Source organism: Ambystoma mexicanum, chromosome 1p (assembly GCF_040938575.1).
Source record: "Ambystoma mexicanum isolate Mex_15411 chromosome 1p, UKY_AmexF1_1, whole genome shotgun sequence".
Lineage (NCBI taxonomy): Eukaryota > Metazoa > Chordata > Amphibia > Caudata > Ambystomatidae > Ambystoma > Ambystoma mexicanum.
Window position 1 is genome coordinate 1,476,968,593 of NC_090921.1, and position 14,149 is coordinate 1,476,982,741.

Consider the following 14,149-nt stretch of genomic DNA (forward strand, 5'->3'; position numbering starts at 1 on the left):
ATATAGTTTGGTGTCGTTGAGGTAGTCTTGCAGTATTTCAGGACTCGTGTTGCTTTTGGAGCTGTATAGGTCTTGATAGAATTTGCAAAACATATTCACTATTTCCTCTTCTGTATAGACCAGATTCCCTTATGTGTCGCGGATATGTTCCACACGGGCAGGTGTTTGGTCGATTCTTAGAAGGTGGGCCAGAAGTGCCCCAGGTTTTTGCCCTTCACTGTATTGCCTAATTTGGTGTATGCAGCCTAGAAACCTCAGCTCGTGCTCCGCTAATTCTTGAAATTTTAATAGGTCTGCTTTCAGGTCAGCTTGAGTCTGCGAGTCTTTGGATGTTGTGTATTTGGTTTAGAGTTCCTTCAAGCGTTGTTCGCTGTCTAACAATTCGCAGTGTATCAGTTTTAGGATGCCATTTTCTTTTGTCATGCACACACCTCGTACATAGCATTTCAGCGTTTCCCATAAAGTACCGGCAGGGCTTACTGAGTCTTGATTTATTTCGAGAAAAGTTGTGATTTCTTGTTGGAGTTCTGATGCGAAAACAGAATCTGAGAGTGAGCCTATTTTGAATCTCCAGTTGAGGGCGGTCCGCTCGGTGTTGGGCAGCGTGAATTCGAGTGTTACCATAGAGTGGTTGGAGAAGGACCGTGGAAGGATTTGGGAGGGTCCCCAGCTGAATGAGCTTCTGGTCGATACCAAGATATAGTCAATGCGTGAACTAGTATTATGGACTGGTGAGTGAAATGTGTATTCACGTATGTCTCGGTGGGTGTGTCTCCAGATGTCAGACAGTTCGAAAGCTTGGCAAATCTCTGTCACCTAATGGCTTGCTATAGAAGGTTTGTTAACTGTGTTGTGAGATTTTTGATTTTGGGGGTCCAAAGGGGTGTTGAGGTCTGCGCCCCAGATAATTGTTGCTGAGGTAAACGTTCCCAGTTGAGACATGACTCAGTTGAAGTTATTGGTCCATCTGTGTTAGGGCCATAGGAGTTCACCAAGACTATTTCTTTTCCGGGTAGTATCCCCCACACCAAAAGAGCCCTGCCCTCTCTGTCTTTCTTGGAGTCAATTAAGCTGAAGTTGGCTTTTTTGTCAATTAAAATCGCGACCCCTCTTGCAAAGGATGAGTATGACGAGAAATATCTATGACAACCCCACGACCGGGCCCAGTGCTGTTCGGCAGCTGGTATGAGATGGGTTTCTTGTAACATGGCGATATTGATTTTGTGTCTTCTGAGGTATTGGAGGATCCTCCTGAGTTTGGCTGGTTGGTTGCCACCTCTGATGTTCCAGGTGGCTATTTTAAACTGACCCATTGGGAATGGCTAAATGAAGGCAGCTGGGTTCTCCGTGGTCGGCCAGGTTCGATTGATGTCCAAGCGTAGAAGAGGAGCTGTTGAAGTTTACGAGCACTGTGGCGGGGTTCTGTGGTTGTTTTGTAATAGAATGTAGGTGAACAGTCAAAGGTAACTTGTTGAGAATAACATCCCTTCCTAGCATGGGCAACCCCCAACTGGCCCACGGGTACCTACCCTTGTGATCAGAAACGCGAACATTGCTGTGCTTGGGGCGTTAGTAGCCCACTAGGAGGCAAAGTGGCTCCCTGTTGAAAGAGGAATTTGTAGTGAGTATCGTGCGTGACAGTGAAGGTGAAGTGGTACCATCGCTATCTGTTGCTGAAGTCATCTGTTATGGGGGTCTCTTCGTATACGGTCTTCTCGTCCTGGCCTTGGGTTGTTTGAGGTGGCTCTACATCCAGCGCGGTCTAGGTAGTCGTTGGCTTCCTCAGGTGAATTGAAGAATTGGGTTTTCCCCTGGTGCTGGATGCGGAGTTTGGCCGGAAACGGCATGGAATAGAGTATTTGGTTGTCTTGTAATCTCTGCTTGACTGTCGTGTATGAGCATCTCTGCGCCTGTACTGTTGGGGAGAAGTCGGGAAAGAATTGGATTGGGTCACAGTCATATTGGAGTTTCCCTCTTTCCCTACCAGCCTTCAGTATTGCGTCCCGGTCTTTATAACTGAGTAGCCTTGCTATAATTGGTCTCAAATTTGCTCCTGGGATTGGTCTGGTATTGGGGATTCTGTGTGCTCTTTCTACGACAAATAGCTGGGAGAGCGATTCCATCCCGAATATTTCCGTGCAGATCTGTTCAACATGGTCTTCCATTTTAGCCTGAAGTTGTTGCTCTCTGACGCCAATAATCCTGATATTGTTCCTGCGGGAACGCCCTTCTAAATCTTCATTTTTAGCGCAGACAGCTTTCATTTGTGATTCTAGGGTGGAGACTCTGGAGGTCAGGGCTGCAGTGCCGTCATCTAGATCTGATACACGTTGTTCAACATTGTCTAGCCTAAATGCATGTTTATCGAGGCAGTGTTGTAGTTGATCCACCTTTGTCGAAAGATTGTCTAATTTACTCCCCAGGTCTCCAATTCCGGCTTTTAGGTCCAGTAGGATTTCTCTGATGTCGAGGCTTGGGGTTTGTTCCTCTGCTGGGCCGGGGTTTTGTGTGGGCGACGCTTGGTATTGGGTTTTTACTGGAGGAGCTGGCCTCGAAATTCTGTTTTTTTGGGGATTTGTCAGTTTTTCCCATGGTTTGTTCGGATTTGGTCTCTGTAAGTTTGTGGATAATAGTGGTTATGGCGCTGGTGGTGACGACTTGGCATAGGTAGTTGCTTGGGGTGTTTTCGCTGTTGTTTTTGGTGGTCTGTGGGGGGTTGGCTGGTGACTACTGTGTGATTCACTTGTTTGGGTCTGGCCCTGGGGTGGCGTTGGAATGCCCTTGTTATTTGGCGCCGGTCTTCCGTTTCTTGAGCTTACAGTTCTAGCGGCGGGTATTTTGGGCGAAAATACTTAGATACGGGGATCTTGTTTAGCTTTTCCAGTCGGTCAGCACAGAGGGGCTCTTGTTGTGTTTCGAGGGGGTGTTGCCAGCGGTCTTTACAGGTTGTGGCTCAGTCCTATCACAGACGGGCTCCAAAGTGGTTGTTATTTGACATGGTTCTTGGATTGTGCTGTGCCGTGTCTTCGGTTGTCTCAGCTTACAGGAGTCGAGTGTGTTTGGTTGCATAAGGTGCCTGTGCTTTGTGTGCGGCGCTGGGGTGCAGGTTTTGGCGCACGAGGGTGAGCCCTGGTGGTTCGAGCTATTCGGTTCTTGGGGCGCCTGTCCGGCGAGTTCCATGGGGGACCAGCACAGCAGGCGCTACCCAGCTACTCCGTTGGTCGCGTGGTGCAAGCGCGTCGTCAGTGGATGATTTGGCTGTGGGCATCAATCTCCAGGGGTGTCAGGGGGACCCTACTTGTTACTGTAGTCTCTGAAGTGTGGTCAACGAATCGGCATCAGTGGCTTGCACAACTCGTCTTAATTGCCCAGTGATTGAGTCTCTTGGGAGCTAATGTCTGTTTACGTTGGATTGACAATAATGGTCGGCGCCTCCTTCGGAATTTGGCTATGTAATATCAATATCTGGGTTGGTCGTGGCGTGATTCCGCTGTTGGAGGTAAGTATCCCCGAGTCACAGTGGGGTCGCGCTATTTGGATTGGCAAGGCGGTCGCCTCTCCGTTGCCAGTTTTCTGAGTGGCTCCGTGTAAGTTGTGTGGGCTTGGCTCGCGGGTGACTGATTTATTTCGGGGGAATCCTGTCAGCGGCTGCCGGAGTAGGCGTTTGTTTCTGTGCCTTCTGCTGGCTGTACAGGGTGGGCCGGGTGGGGGGTCCACGGGCCTGCCAGGGGCTCGGATTGAGCGTCACGCACGCAGAGTTGGGTTCCTACCTGGTCGCCGATCAGGACTTGTTTGTTGGAGACGGGCCGCCTCTGCATCATGCACCGAGCTGCCACAGGGACGTAGACAACTGCGTCTCTTTGAGCGCCGAGGGCACACACGTCAACCCGTTTTCTTGGAGCGGCTTGGTTTATTTGGCTGTGTCGGTGGAGCGTGCTGGATGCCCACTGCTGGCGGTGGTTCAGATTACTCTGGGGCTCCTCCCTCCTCGTTTGCGGGCCTCGCCTGCAGCTCGGGGCTACAGCCCACGCGAGATGGGCCTCAAAGGCTGGCCTGCAACTCAGCGAATATTAGGTCTCCAGAGACAAAATTGGTTTTAAAATGTTCAGCAAGGTCTCGGGAATCGAAACACCGTCAGTGGTGGAAGAATTGGGCACCACAGAGACATCGATGAAACAGGATGAATTCGGAGCTACACAGAGCTCTCTAGGAAGCCGCCATCTTGGTCGGCTCTCTACCGCCCCCCCTTAGTTAATTTCTTATGATCTCTACTGGCAGGGAGTTCGGCAATTTCAAGATTTTACGCCAAAAATATGCCTCACAGGCACTCCAAATTTCCCAACGGAGGGCCAATAATGCCTCAGATCCGTAGGTAATAACCGCTACCACCTTTTGTTTATAAAAGGTTAGGATAGACATCATGGAAAACTTCCCAGACCTTTGATTTATGGCTAGTCCCTGATTAGTTAAGGTCATTCATTTTTCCCGGATCAAAGCGTATTGCCCCTCTTCGTTGCTGTTTTTATTTATCCTCACTCCTAGATATAGTATTGTATCCACCCCCTCCAGTTTTTGATTGTCAAGTGTCCAGGTGTAGTTTTTCTTTTCACTCATTTTTCGGCGGCTGGATTTCATTGGTAATACCATGGATTTTTTTGTATTTATCTTCATACTATTTTCTGCTAGGTACTCTTTAAATGCCACTATCTGTCGCTGGAGGCCAATGGCCGTCTGGTCAATAAATACAGCGTCGTCAGCATATAGCACCCATGGCACTTCTATACCTTTGATCTTTGGGGCAAAAGCACCTACCCTTCCTTGTGAGGCCATCATGTCGGCCATGTATATAACAAACAGGAAAGGTGCCAGTGCGCATCCCTGCTTTATTCCTCTGAAAGTCTTGATCTTTTTCGTCACCGACCCCTTGGCTGTTATTTAAACCTGTATGTTGGTGTTAGTGTAAAGGGCTTGAATGGCTTCTAATAGGTCGACCGGGCAACCCCAGTTTTTCATCTTCGACCACAAGCGGTCACAGTTTATCCCATCGAACGCCTGTTTGAGATCTATAAAGCCTAAATATATGGTTCTTTTTTCTTCAAGTGCTCCTGCTTTCAGGAGATTTAGTAGGAACAGGTTCAGCGATGTACCCACACCACTAACAAAGGCCTTTTGTTGCTTATCCAGGATTTCAGCCTTTTGTGCCCATTTTTTCAGATCTCTTAGCAGTATAGAGGCGAATAGCTTACCTATTGAGTCCGCTGTCCAGACAAGTGGTCGACTGTAAATTGGTCAAAAGACAAATGGTGGACGTAATTTGGTCGAAAACCAAATGGTCGAATTTCTTTTTTTATTTATATATGTATTTTTTAGGTTTTCGTTTAGGAAAAAAAAGGGTTTTTTAGAAAAAAAAGGCGGTTGGGGGGGACCCCCCCCAAACAAAAAAAAAAAGGGATGAAAATAAAAAAAAAAAAAATTCGACCATTTGGCTTTCGACCAAATTGGTTCGACCTTTTGTCCAGTCGACCAAATTTTTTCAACCAAATGTCTGGTAACCATTGAGTCCAGTAGGGAGATAGGCCTATAGTTTCTGGGATCGCCTCTATCCCCTTTTTTATAAATTGGCACAATAAATGCCTCTCTCCATGATGCTGGAATTTTTCTGGATCGCCTTATTTGTTGGAACAATGAGAATATTAGATCTGTCCATTCATCACAGCTGTCCTTAAGCATCTTGTTTGAAATACCATCCGGCCCAGCCACCCTGGAAGAACTCCGTTTTTTTATCATCCCTGAAATGTCTTCGCGGTCAAATTCAATTGACCAAGGTTTTACATCATGGTCTTTTTTCCTATCCATTTTCACATTTTCCGCTTCATATAGGGCTGTGTAGTGGTTTATCCAATTTTCTTCTGAAACTTGGTTTACACCAATAGCTGATTGGCAAAGGTCCCTGTTATTTATTATGTCCCACGGGCTTCTTGCATTTGCCGCTTCCATTGCGGCTAACATTTTTTCCGCATCCCCCTGGGCTCTTTGATGTCTTGTAGAGCATAGCCAATTTTCATAAGTTTGCCGACACTTCCTCAGTTGTTCCTCTTTCTCCAAGTTGTTATTCTTTTTTATTTGTACAAGTTCAGCTCTGTATTTTTTCCTTGTAATTATTTTTGTTCTGTTTCGATCATATTTGACCTCGGAAGGTTTCAACAGCCATCTGTTTTCAACCATATATTGCCTTTCCACGATAGCACTGTTGTATTTCAACCAGCTTTGGTATCGATTGTTGTATTTTTTTTCTTAATCGTTTCTGCCCCAAGATACTTCCATTTCATCCATCTTCTTCACGTGTGCTTTTCTTGTTTTCCAGGTTAGTTCTGTTTCCAGTAGGCTGTGGTCACTGTTTGCTTGCTTCTTAATTCTAAACGTATTAATCCATTGCAGGGTATTACTTCCCACAAAACAGTAATCCAAACAGGCTCCACTCTTTCCACAGGACCAAGTGTTTGCCCCGACAGATCACCTCTGGTCTTGCTGTTTTGCATCTTCATATCCTGGGCTCTCATTTACTCCATCCATCTTTTTTCTTTGCCTACAAGTTGTTCAATAACTTTTTTCTTTCCTTCTTTATTCAATGGTTTCATGTTAAGATCACCATTGAGTATGACAAGTTGATCTTTATCCTCCATCATTGACTTATCAATGGCTTCCGTGATATGTTTTATATATGTTTCCACTTTGGGCATATTTTCACTCCAATAGGTGTTAATTAATAACAACTTGGTTGGTCCTTCTTTTGGCTCTGACTTGATTGCTATTTTCAGAATTTGCACAAAAGGATTTGGGGTGAGATGTTCCAGGACTTGTAAATTGCTATCCATCTTTTTAGGGTCAGCAGGCCAGCAAAGGGTCTCCCCTTTGGGCCCTTTTGGGACGGATTTATGTAGACTTCATAACCCTCGCAAAGTGGAATTTTCCTCAACCTTGATTCCTGTATGCATATGATGTCATATTTGCCCAAAAAGTTACTTCCATCAGAAAATAGATGCTTAAAGCCTCTGGTGTTCCATAAGGCACAGTGGACATTTTTTATGGACTCCTCATCGATCTATTGTTTTTTCTTTGTATTTAAGGCATTTGCCATCCATGTCCAGTCGTCCATCTCCTTACTTCCTTCATTGGGGATCTTTTTGCTTTTACCCAAGGTACTTGAGTTGTCTACAGTGAACCTCAATTTTCTGACCAGGGCTTCTGAGGAGGATCCCCCCTTTTTCTTTAGGTCACTCAGGGCTGATTCACATGGATTTGTTTTCTGTGGCATCATATGGTTGTTGTCACTCTTTTCCGCTGCAATAATGTTTTCTCTTTGTTTTCTTGGTGGTGTTTTCTTTCCACTTGATACATTAGCTTTATCTGTTTTTTTCCATTCATCATCTTTGGCTTGGTCAGGATTCTTCTCTCCCTTTCTTTCTTTGACTTTACTTTCTTTTGAATTGTTTTGCTTCACTTTCTCATTCAGAGCGCCTAATCGATATCCCATCTTTTTTAGTTTCTCAGTAACCTTCATCAAAGTTTGTTTTATCCTGTTTGAGTTTAAATTTAGTATGACCTGATCAAACCGCTCTTCGGTCACAAACTCCACTATTTTTATATCCTCCGTTGAGACATTCCGTGGGGTTGAAATCCTTTAATCCTTTTCAGTTTTTTGTTCCTCCTTTTTTTTTGTTTTTTGCGGTGACTTTTCCCAATGAGATTGTTTACCCTCTGCTTCATTTGTATATTTCTTCCTTTTTTGTTCCAGCGTTTTAAAAGGGGTATAGCTTCGGTGGTCCTTTTTTGGTCAGTTTTTTTCTTTGATGGAACAACCCAGCCGTCATCTGCCTTTTCCACTGTTGTCATTTTTCTTATCTGATTTTTCTGAGCCATAGAATCTTTAACTCTCACTGCATGGGCATCCTTTTCCCATTCTTCAATGACCTGCCAGTCAGATAAACTGATGTTCTCCCATTCCTCATCCTCCCCATTATTGTCCATTATTTCAATAAGATCACTTAACCCCGCGTTAGACTCCTCTTCTGACAATTCCCCCTTCTCTGTTTCGATATCCTTTGTAGGATTTGTTACCTTGGCATCTAGGGGAGATACTAACTCACTGAGTCTCATTTCTCTTCTGGGTTTTTTGGCACATTGCAGACTTTCCCTTCTCAGTGGCGTTCTTATATTTCTCAAGAAAGTTCGAGAGCCATTTGCTTTCCGTTTTTGGACTTTATTCTTTGAGGGTCATTCCGAGGTTGGAGGTAAGTAACTGTCCTTAACGGCATGACGCAAATAGCGTGTCCGTGTAGACAAGAGCCCGCTAATAGAGGGCTATTACGACTTCGCAGGCACAAGCTTTGCGCCATGCTGGTAAGGGCATTACCGCCATGCCGTTAAAGGCACGAAAAATGCCCTTAGCGGCATCATGCATAGCGCAGATTGCACTACCGGCATGAACCAATGCGGCATTAGCGGCCACCGCTAATAACGGTCACTGTAAATAAGCGGAACCGGAAGTTGCGTCATCGCACAGGAACGGGCCATCTTTAAAAACACAATCCATTGCCATCCTCAGCACACAGGACCTGTGGGACACTGCTGTTTGTGGAAACACATCCTCCAACACACCACAATGCCAAAGGCTGTTAAGAAGGGCGCCTCCCCCCGCCAGCGCAAGGAGTGCTTCAATGAAGACGAGTTGGAGATGCTAGCTGGGACCCTGCAGGAACATGCTGACATCGTGTTCGCCCAGAGCATGAAGAGGGAGGCATCATTCACAAAAAAGAGACCTGGGCACGTGTGGCACAGAAAGTGAGTGCAGTTGGGAACACCCCACACACCATAAAAGACTGCAGAAAGCGGTGGGACGACTTGCGGCTGCGAGTACGGAACATACTCTCTGCCAACAGGAGCCAGGCAATGGCAACATGAGGAGGAGCCAGCTCCCCCATCAAGCTGTCCCGATGGGAGGACATCTCTGCCAGCCTGATTGGCATTAAGGGCATAGAAGGTGTCGGAGACATGGAGTGTGGCGCCACAACATCGGCAGATGGAGGGGAGTGTTCTAAGAAAACACTGTAATGCAGATTCTAATGAATGTCAACCAATATGTCTGTCCAAAGAGGCAAGCCATGGCCCAACACACACACACTTCCAGCAAAGTTGTCGGACGCATCACAGACACATGCAGATTTCTGCAGCAAGGCAATGCTGTACCTGACACATACCACACAAAATGTAAATGCCATAAGTCGCACTGCATGCAGGCCCCAACAAATATGCATGTCACATACCATAGGGCTTGTCCAACATGTTTGACCCCGAAGTATGCCTGCATCACCCACCGATGTATCAAACAACGTGATCATCCAAACTCAAATGCCTATTACCCTCGATTGTGTGGATGATCAATTGTACAAATGTATGTATGATGCCTATCAAAACATCACTCATGCCGTCCCTCTCTTCGACCACCACAGGCTCAGACCATGACAGCGATGCCAAGGACTCAACCCCACAGAAAACCACACCCCGGAAGAGGGTCCGGGATGAGGCCAACTGGCCTTCAACCTCGAAGGGCCAACCCAAGGCCCGCCGTGTACCACCAGTGAAAACACCTCAGGTTGCCAGGGCACCAGTGCTGCCAAGGGCCGTTGAGGCGGAAGCGCCAACACCTGTTGTACAGCCACAGGAAACAGCCGAGGCTCGGTAGAGTCCAGTCTGGCTGGGGAGGTGGCAGCCACAGCACCCCAGGCTGAGGAGGAGGCACAGGAAGAGGTATGGGTGCCTGTGCAGGACGATTCCTCAGAACTGCCCCGCACGTCCAGTCCATTGCCATTCCCCCAAATCACATCACTTGAGTCAGACCACGGCACCACCCCGGAGCAGTCTGGGGGGGGGAGTTAATTCAAGGGCCATTAGTCCCATAGTGGAGAGCAGTGAGGCCGAGCATGACACCCAGGCACCGTCCACCTCCACAGGTGCACCCGCAGGGCCGCAGCGTTCTGAGCAGCTGACTGCCCTTGTGCAGCAGTTCGTGGAGGACAACGCCCAGGCAAGGCAGGAGTGGCGGGAGAACATCGCCTCTCTAGGCAAGACAATCACAGACAACACCGCCTCCATGGGCAAGATATTTGCGGAGAATACTAGCCGCCTGTGCGAGAAGGTATCCGCCCTGCGACAGGTACTCAGCCGCATAGCCGATGCCATGGAGTCGGAACGTCCGGCAACCCAATTTAAGCAGGCGTCCACACCATCCTCATCAAGCTCTACCCAGACCAGCCCACTCCGCAGGTCGTCGTGCACCCTGCGCCGGCCCGACATGCCACCACCAGGTCCAGGGAGTGCTAAGAAATAGTCTGGGCAGCCTGATGAAGGCCTTAGAGACTTGTTGGGACATGTGTGAGGGAGTTGTGGGGGAGGGGGAGGGCGGTGAGCGTGTGTGGGGGAGTTGTGGGGGGAGTGGGAGGAGGTGGAGGGTGTGTGGGGGATGAGGGTGGTGGAGGGTTATTGCACTTTTCATTGTTAATTTCAATACACCCGTTGTGTCAAAAGCAAGACCTGAGTGGACATTCATCATTGCGCATGTGTCATTTATTCATATACAGTGCATAGTGTGCATGTACCCCCACACCCAGTGCCCTCTGTCAAACTGTCATGTCACCCTCTGCAGCCATGTGTGTCAGTAATATTGTGCATTCACTGACTGACCCACAGCACGTCCCTCCTGTGCATCGCCACCGCAATGATGTGCAGCCACTTCTTCTTCATCCCCTTCATCATCACCAGGTGGTTGCAGTTCAATGTCAGGGGGCAGGGACACGTTACGTCGGATACACATGCCGCCAGATTATCGTTGGCCACATGCACATGTCCCTGGTTGTATGCACGCCATTTGTATGCCCTTTATGTGTCCTGTGCCATGGAATAATGGTGTGGGTTGCATCTTCAAGATGATACACAGTGTTATCTGCCGTCTTGTTGCTCATGCATTGTGTACGCATACAGCTGTGTCCGTGTCCATTTAGTGATGTGTAGCGTTCTGTAGGATTTTCTGATGGGGAGCGTTGGCACTAAGCTCTCCAATGTTAGGCATTCTGTGCTGATTTTTCCCATGGTGACATGCAGCTTTCCTGTGGTTGATCCAGGATATCGGGCACAACAATGTGTGATGATCTTGCTGGCGTCACCTACCATCTGCACCTTGTTGGAGTGGTGTTGCTTGCGATTGTGGTAAACCACCTCCATGGCATGCAGGGCCACCAACTCCACCTGGGTGCAGTCAAGGGCACCCATACAATTTGGCATGCCTGCCAGTGCATGGAGGCCACCTTTTGTTTCAAGAATCTCCTGGGGAGACCGTGGTAGGGATATGTATACCATTGTGTGCTTGAGGAGGGAATACCGCACTTGCTTCAGGATGCGAGTGAATAAGGGTGGTGATATGCCATGCATGTGCCCCACTGTGTGCTGGTAGGTGGCTGTGTAAAGGATGTGGAGCACCGACACTACCTTCAGTAGAGGGGGGATGGCGGTGTGTATTTCAATGAGGCTGACAATCGTGTATCATGTCCATGATGGTGTTGATGGTGTCCCGGTCCAGACCGTACAGGGTGTGGTTCTGCTCCGGGGTTGGTTTGAAAGGACTGGCTCTGATGTTTGGGATTGGGGGCTGCATTCGTGGTTACGCTGGCTGCACTGGTGGGGCATGCTGGGCCTGTCTCACCCTCCTTCTCCTGCTGCGTCTCCTCTGTGGTGCCTGCTGTTGGTGTTGGTGTTGGTGTTGTTGCTGGTGTTGCAATGCAAGCATGTCCTCCAGCTGAAGTAGTGATGCTACTATTGTATTGATCTTGGTGTGGAAAGGGGTGTGGTGTGTGGGTGTGCTCCTTTTGTACAGGCCCAGACTCCATTGCCTCCATCTGTGCTAATGGTGTGCACCTGTGGGAGTTGGGAACACTGCACATGGTATTTTACGGTTGGTCAGCATGCCGGTATCCACTTTTAGCGTCTTCATGATGCCGGTATTTGCATGTCTGCTTGACTTGTGATGTGCTCCAGTTTACGGCATGCCGCTATTGCCGGTATGATGGACCGCGTGCCTGTGCCCATGCCGCAATTAGAGGCACCGTTATTTACTGTGCCGCTAATAGCGGTTTGGCTGGTCGGAATAGCCCGGAGCGGTAAGCGATACCGGTAATCCTTTACCGGCATTGTTTTTCCCTTACCTCCAACCTTGGAATGACCCCCTTTGACTTTTTTTCCTTTTCTAAATCTTTAACCTCCCAATTTTCCCCCTGTAGATCCTGGTCATTAGGTGGCGCCAAAGTAGTGCCTGCAAAAATTGAAGTAATTTGCCTCCAGGCTTAGCTCTCTTTCTTTGGATTTGACACCATCCGCCTGGTTCAGTCTCATAGGGCCAATTCCAGGCTTTATTATTTTTGTCATGATATTTTGCAGGTTTTCTTCTTTGCATAAAGTTCTCATCCATTTGCAATCCTCTAATACTGCGTCCAGCAGTATTGATTTATCATTGGTGTCTTTTCTTGCTAAATCGCTTAATTGATTTTGCCAAATTTGAGTTTGCTCTGCTTCCTTGTCCATTCTTATTTCTAGTCTCTTCAGAGAACTTTCGATTTCAGTGTTGGTTTCTTTAATATAGATATTGGTCTGAGCCACTTCCTGCATGGAATCCTTTACCACTTCATATAATTTAAGGAATGGGGCAATGGAGATGGTTAGGGATGCCATGATCACATTTTGAATGTGAGCTGTGTCATTTAGCCTTTCAGTTCGACAAGATTCGCTAACTAACTGTGAGGCTTCCTCTTTAGTCATACCTTCTAGAATCGGCCTCTTTTCTACTTGGAACTGAGTTTGGGTTGTTTGGGTCACTGTTTGTTTTTGGTGGTGCTGGATCGGCCTTAGATCTACTCCTTTTTCTTCCATATACCCCATAGGTATAGGCTCTTTATCTAGAGCAGCAATCTTTTCATTTATGAAAGAAAGGCTTTTTCTTTTCTCTCTTTCGATTTTCCCTGTCAATTTTGTGATGTCCTGCATTATTTTATTCGCCAGCCTCGAGTTACTCAGGTTTGCGGCCGATACGTTTTTACTTTCAATGCCACTCAAACTCCCAGATGGTTTCAGCCACTCCTTGATAATCACATTATTTTCATTACAGGCTGCTGTCTTGTTCACTTCAAAATCTTCTTCTGTGGTCAAAAGTGTGGACTCCCCACTAATTTCTCCACTAATTACCACACCTCCAGTCTCGCCACCATTTTCCCTTATTTTCAATATCGGGGTGAATTCACCCCCTTGGTATTGATTTTCTTCCGTATATGGCAGGAATATGGCCTTTATTATTGGTTCGGGTCGTGCATCCTCTATTAACTCAAGGTCTGCAGGGTCCCAAGGACCGACATCTTTCCATATGCCCTCCGATGGCTCGTTTTGGCTAGGGAAGTGTTCTGCAATTTCTATTTTCCATTTGGAGGTCTCTGAAGCTGGTTTAGTCAAATCAAAGTGAGGGTTTCCGTCATCTTTCTTTAAAGGATTTGAGCTTTTTTCACTGGCCTCTTTGGCTTTCCCCTCCTTTTCGGGGGTAGCACAGATTATTCGATCTCTATTTCCGATTTGTGCCCCCCCCCCTAGATGGCCAAGATTATCTCCTTCCGAGAGTAGTTGCTCCCCGAAAAGGCAGTTTTCGGGTCCCTTTCTTTCATAGTTGTCAGAGCCCCATCGGTGCGCTGTAGTCTCCACAGGGGTCTCACTGGTCATCGGGCTGCCCAGAGCTCTGACTGGGTTTGTGGGTGTCTCATCGCTGTTTCGATTTGTGTCATCTTCAAGCCCACTTGGAAGATCTTTGTTTTCTTCCAGTTCGTATCCCCCTTTGCTACTATTTGACTGTTCTCCATCTGGCACTAGTGCCATGAGTCCCAGTCTATCTAAGGTAGGTTCTGAAGGCATGGTTTGGTGGTTAACACCCCCCACCAGGTTAAAGGTAGTGGGAGTGGTTTTTTGTCCAAGGAGAGTCTCCGCCTCTTTAGGCTGGGAATCATTCTTTTGACTTTGTTCAGGCTCAAAGTCCGAGGTAGAGTCCTGGTCGGCCCCTACTAAA